A 7466-nucleotide genomic window follows, 5' to 3' on the forward strand; every position below is an offset into this window, starting at 1 on the left:
CTAAATCTAAAAAATCTAATCGAAGTGTAAAAAATCTAACTTAGTATCTAAACATCATAACAATTAAGCACTATAACTCATTTGCATGTAACATTCTATCATTTCTTGCAAAAAAAAAAAAATTAACAAAACAATAAACCTAAAAAATTCTTGATTAAGTGAAAAAATCTATCATACTAACATAATTTAAATGAAAGCTTATTTGTTCTTGTTGTTGGAGTGTTGTTTGATTTGAAGTTGAAGGAATTTTGGAGTTGGATAATTTGAGAGAAAATTGAGATTTGTGTGTGTGTTGTGTTTGAAAATGATGCTTGATGAGGTTCTGTCTGGGCTAATAACAGCACGTAACGTGACTTAAGTTGCGTTCCTCTTATAACTAGCGCAACTTAAGTCACGCTACACATGTTAATATGCGCAGGGGCATTTTGAACATTTACTTTGGGAATGAATGTAACACCCCGTTTTTCCAACGTGAAAATTTCATTTATTTAATCAGAGTAATTCACCTAAACGGAATGTCACATTCTTTTCTTAAAATCATAAACTGTATAAATAACTATTTATCCTTTAAAATTCAATAACTAAAAAGTCTTTAATACTTCGCAGCGGGATTTATTCAATAACTAAACAGTCTTTGGCACGAAGGCCTCTTTACAATTATGTCATAAAAATCCATTCTAAAAAGATAATCATAATTCTTCAAAAACAATACGTAAGGAATAGAAAGCAATAACAAAGTTCCCATCCCGTTACGTATCAGAGCACCTAAGGACACTTGAGCCACCACTCCTACTAATCATTAATACCTGCAAGTTACTCATACGAAGAGCAACATTTTCAAGCAGAAGGGGTGAGATTTCACAAAACAATAATATCAAGCATATAATTCAATAATTATATTTAACAACACAAATAACTTCATCTATTAGTAATAATAATTCTTCATGTAATAATTCTTAATAACTCAACCAACTTCTAATTATCATTTAACACATATTAACCAAATCGTAACAAACATAGATCATCACATCATAGTCATAGTTCATATATAGCATAACAACATCTTAATCCTAATTCATATACAACATAACAACATCATAAATTCATAATAATAATTATTCATCAAACATCTCATTATCAATTCATTAATAAAAGACAACCTATCAATTTAACATAAACATCATCAAGTACACTTAACAACTCATAGATATCATCATGTAATCATCATCACTAATAACTTTAAAACAACACAATATAATCATCTCTTATTAATAGTAATAATTATCTACATCATAACATAAACATTTTCTTATAATAATATAACAACAACGTAACATGATATTCACTTAATAATAATAATAATTATATATACATCATCTCGTCATAATATAATAATATAACAACAACATAGCATGATATTCACTTAATAATAATAATAATTATATATACATCATCTCTTCATAATATAATAATATAACAACAACATATTCATCTTCTTGTATTAATATAACAACAACGTATTCATCATCTTATGAAAATATAATCAACACATACTAACACCATAATCAACATCATAAATCTTAAACATAATCATCTTAAACAATATCATTTTAAACATCATAGCATCTTTGATAAACAATTACCAAGTAATCACAACATTCGATCATCATCAATAACATAACATAATATTCACTTAATAATATTAATCATATATAGAACAACATATTCATCACTTAATAGTAACAATTATACACAACATCATAACAACTTAACAATATCATAATCATTATCTTAAACAACATAGCAACGTAACAATATCATAATCAATATCTTAAACAACGTAGCAACATAACAGTATCATAATCAACATGTTAAACAACATAGCAACATAACAATATCATAATCAATATCTTAAACAACATAGCAATATTTTAGTCAACATCATATAATCACATCGTATAATCTTCGTAGGTACTTCTTTAACAACACATGGGTAGAAGACAACTCGACAACTCATAGATGATAATTCATCAACAACGACCTTGACTCGACAAATGCGACAATGCAACTTAGACACTTATATGCATGTGGTACCAATCGTCATCATAAGTATTAATATACTTTTATCGTGCGGAGGACAAAGCTCCTAAAACGTGCGGAGGACAAAGCTCCTAATCGTGGTGAGGACAAAGCTCAATGAAATGCTATGCATGGACTCTTAACAACAAAACACCGTAATCATCGTAATCAACATATCATCATGCATCCAATAATTTGGAGCTAAACGTCATCATTTCATCATATATATAGACATCATGCACTTAGTTAAATAACAGCAGTAGCACAGTCAAGTCACACAACAACAGAGAGATATCAATATATCAATTGCAATTCACAACATAACAATATTAATGTGAATCATCAACAACTTAAACATCAAACATCTTCCACATAAGGCATATAAATATTTCACATAACCAACAACACCAACATGGCGACACATAAACATCTCAGGATATAACAATATCAAATGATAATCAACAACAACTCATGCAACTTTAGTTAAATAACAATAGCAGCATAATCAATTCATATCAAGCTTAATAACAATTCATTTCAACATCTTGATCATTCAATAATATTTCAAGTAATGCATTTAATCATTAATTCACAGTATATAATATTCTCTCATTAATCATATCATCAAAGTAAATCATATTCATCACAACTACAAAATAGTATCAATCAATAATGATAATCATCATATAAAACAATTACAAATGCACGTCATCAACATCTCAATCATCAAACATAATTCATGCAATATATATCTAATTATATAACATTATAAATATCATCAAATCATCTTAATCATTATCTAAGGTCTAAGGACAGTTTCTACATCTTTTTAACAAGTTTCCACCGTTTATTCATTTATTCTTCAATTTTAACCTACTTTTCAATTCCTCAAAAACTCATCCTACATCATGTTAAACCTAACCATTGATTCATATACTTAATAGAATTGCAAAGTTAGTCTCACCCTTACCTTTGGATTGATCGACGAAGGACTCTACCGCTTTCTCTTCTCTAAAATGATATTAAACTAAAGAGGGATTATGGTCTTAAGAACACTTTTAATTCCGAAGGGACGGAAAGGAGTAGAAAAAGAAGAAAGACTCGTCAACACAAGTCAAAAGAGGGAGAAGAGAAGAAAAGCACAGGAAATATCAACTGTGAATTTCGGTGTGTAGAATGCACTGTGTGAGTTCTCTATTTATAGAGATAATTTACAACTAATAAGTGGGAAACTTTGGAAACAAGTAATGCACCTATTAGATCTAGTAATTAAATATATCAATTGAGTACCAAAATATATTATATTAAGTACAAAAATATATTATTCAGTACAAAAATATATTAGATTGCCTACCAAAATCTCAATATTCTATTCTAATATATATATAAAATATTTATACAACAAATAACAATTATATTTCTATAACAAATATATTTCTATAACATATATATATATATATATATATATATATATATATATTTCTACACCAAATAAGAAATATATTTCTACACCAGATAACATATATTTCTACACAAAATAACATATATCTTTACACAAATTAACATATATTTCTACAACAAATCATGTGTATTTCTACAACAAATAACATTTATTTCTATAACAAATCACATTTATTTCTGCAACAAATCATATGTATTTCTATAACAAATAACATATATATTTCTAAATCAAATAACACATATATATTTCTAAATCAAATAACATATATATATTTCTAAATCAAATAACATTTATATTTCTAAACCAAATAACATATATATATTTCTAAATCAAATAACATTTATATATTTCTAAATCAAATAACATTTATATTTCTAAACCAAATAACATATATATTATATTAATAAATATATAACATATATCATAACAAAATATCACTCATCAAAATAAATCATATAAATCACACAAATCATATAAGTATATTCTAAACTCATTTAAAATAATCAAATAATTAGAGAGGGCGTTACAATGAACGATATTGTTTACGTAATGAGCAGAATTCAAACATATATATATATATATATATATATATATATATATATATATATATATATGGGAATGCTAATACACACCCACATTAATTTTAGAAGGTGTGCATTAGCATCCTACTCCTATTTAATTTAGACAAAAAATACCCTTCTTCTCTTTTTTAATTGTCCTTAAATGCTTGTCCTTCGTAGTAATTGTCTTACATAGGACCCACCCATATGTTTCTCTCTCTTATCTCTACAAAAGAAAAATCCCCTCCACTCGCCCCACTCTTCTATTGCAGTGACTCCAACAGGGCACAACCGAGTTCCAAAATCTCCGCCTACGCGCCACCGACATCCTGCGTTGTTGAAGGATATTCCGGAACGAGGATGGAAGGGTCGGCACTGTAGTCCGGCGAAACGACACCGTTCCAACGCTCGTTGGGGGTGTGGTGAGGTTTTTTTTTTATGACATCACTACAACTAAGCTTGTTACTTTGACCGACCAGGGTAGAAACTTGTAAGATCTGTTTTTTTGGCATCGAATGGATCATCATCATCTCCGTTGAGTTCCAATTTCCATGGCTTATGGACGTTCCAGTTCAAACAAACACACAAGCTAGCCACGTGTGAAGAATTTTTTTTGGTTGGATCACGTGAAGGATTTGAGGAGTGGAGAGAGAAACTATGATGTGGGGGTACAATTACTATAAAGGGTATGCATTTAAGGACAATTAAAAAAGAGAGAAAGGGTATTTTTGTCTAAATTAAATAGGTGTAGGATGCTAATGCACACCTTCTAAAATTAAGATGGGTGTGTATTGGCATTCCCTATATATATAACGAGTAAATAGTCAATTTCCCCTCTGAAATTGTAAGTTTCATCAATTACCCCCCTGAAATTAACAAAACTTCAATTACCCCCCTAAAATTTCACAACGTTAGTCAATTTAACCCCTCCGTTAAATTTTTCTGTTAGTGAACATGATGTTTTGCAAATACCCCCCTGAAGTTTTGCACTTATGTGCAAAATGCCCCCCAAACTTAAAAATTTATATTATTTTTTTCTTAAAAACAAACAATTAATAGTTAAATATTAAAGCTAACTATTAATTTTGGAGTTTGGAAAAACTACATACATATATACATCAAAATAGGGGAAAATGTGTATTTTTAAAGTGACAATAATGGTTATTTCTAATAGACAAGTTATTATTTTTAGAGGTTTATAAACAAATTAATAATCAGATTTAAATTTATATTTTCTCCTTCACCTTCTTAGTCTTTTAACTCGTTCAACTCCTTCAACAATTTGCTCAAACCATTTAAACTACACAACCCCTAATATTAATCCACAAATCATCGCATTATTGTCACTTTAAAAAATAAATATTTTTTCCCATTTTGGAGCCTATTTTGATGTATATATGCATGCAGTTTTCCCAAATTTCAAAATTAATAGTTAGTTTTAATATTTAACTATTAATTGTTTGTTTTTAAGAAAAAAAATAATATAAATTTTTAAGTTTGGGGGGCATTTTGCACATAAGTGCAAAACTTCAGGGGGGGTATTTGCAAAACGTCATGTTCACTAAAAGAAAAATTTGACGGAGGGGGTAAATTGACTAACGTTGTGAAATTTCAGGAGGATAATTGAAGTTTTGTTAATTTCAAGGGGGTAATTGATGAAACTTACAATTTCAGGAGGGAAATTGACTATTTACTCTATATATAACTGTGAATATATGCATGTCTGGGCCGGTCGGTTTTAGATACCATTGGGCCACTAAATTTAAACCGAACCGACCCACGGTTTGTCCACTTCAATCCATAATTTTTACCCATGAAACCCGCCAACCCATTTGAACCGGCCCGTTTCGATTTTCTATGGATTAGATAGCACTGTAGATAGCACTTCAATGGAAACGATAATTTTGTCCAGTCCTAAGAAATTTTAGCAGTAGATAAAACTTTACCGATTGATTTAAATCACATTAACAAGTCATGGGAAAAATTTGTACTTATGTTTTATTCCATCTGACAGAGAAACAAGATATTCCAAAACTATAGGTCTTACAAGTGTAAAGCTAGAAAAATAATGTGATAGATATAAAAATTACAGGCCATTAAGATATCTTAAAAATTTAGAGAGATGAATACAATCAGGTTAATATTATTTGCTTCCTTGTTTCATATCAATATCGTAATCTTAGTATACAAAACAATAACTAAAAGGCTCGTAAAACTAGAAAACAAAAAAAATAGGGTCGTAAAACAATTGCTTAATGACACAACTCGTTGATTATTCAATAGAGCACTTGTGTACCTTCTTGGGTTTGGAACTCATAGAATCTATGGCATAATTTTATCACATACACACCATCCGTTAGAACACCTCGGTTTAAAACTAGGCCAGCACATACTTTTTGGGCAATCAAAATCTTCAAGACATATAGGACCCGCTATAATACAAAATTAATTAAAAGTATTGTAATAAAATGGGATAAAACTGCGTAAAAATTGAATAAGAGAAAACATAAAAAGGATAAGGCAAAATTGCAGTTTTAGTCCTTTAACTTAATTTCAGGTAACAGTTTTGTTCTTTATCTTTTTTCATTTTAATTTGGTACTTTTGTCCATTTTCATATACATTTTCAAGCTTCAAATCTAATATTCTTATGCAAACATAGACGAGGATAAATAGATTTGAAGACTCAAAGACTATAAGAAAATAAAATCATGAATTTTAAGCTTAAAAATTCATATGTAAATGGATCAAAAGGACAAAATTGAAATGAAAAAAAAAATAAAGGACCAAACTGTTATCTAAAATTAAGTTAAGAGACTAAAAATGTAATTTTGTCAAAGGATAAAAAAGACATACCTTCAAGGTTCGTTGCAAAGAAAAATATGGAAAGAAAGATAATAATAACATAAATAAACTTGACAATATCAGCCATATTTCTCCCCATTTTCATGTATCAAATAAAGTTGATTTCTATATTTATAATTTATAAATGTCATGATTTTATTACTTAAAGAAATAGTTTTTAGCATGTATGGAATAGTAAAGAAGTTTTCTTGAACTTAGAATTAATATTAAATGACTCTTAGGTAAATAAATATACTATGTTTGTCCCTTCATAACACTTTTTTTTTGAACAAGCCCTTCATAACACTTAAGTAATCACTTACAATCATAAGGGGGAATTTATGATTGGTTTTATGTATATTTTTATTGATGAAAAGGCATGTAGTACAATCCAAATTTCTAAACTATATAAGAGAAGTTACTCTGCAAGCCGATCCAATGGGTAATTTTCACAAGTTAGGATCCCCTCCATTTTAGACCCTCTCAATTTGTCCTATTTGAGTAGATAAAGACACAAACTTTT

At 28.7% G+C, this 7466-nt stretch overlaps 1 long non-coding RNA gene across 1 annotated transcript; it reads right to left on the bottom strand.

Moving 5' to 3' along the window:
* Positions 1-6181: 6181 nt before the first annotated feature.
* On the bottom strand, positions 6182-7168 carry LOC112419525 (uncharacterized). Its single transcript, XR_003009646.2, has 2 exons — positions 6956-7168; positions 6182-6533 (listed from the first exon to the last, which is right to left on the bottom strand). It is a non-coding gene; the product is annotated as an uncharacterized lncRNA (long non-coding RNA).
* Positions 7169-7466: the final 298 nt, after the last annotated feature.

This window comes from Medicago truncatula, chromosome 2, assembly GCF_003473485.1.
Source record: "Medicago truncatula cultivar Jemalong A17 chromosome 2, MtrunA17r5.0-ANR, whole genome shotgun sequence".
Taxonomy (NCBI): domain Eukaryota; kingdom Viridiplantae; phylum Streptophyta; class Magnoliopsida; order Fabales; family Fabaceae; genus Medicago; species Medicago truncatula.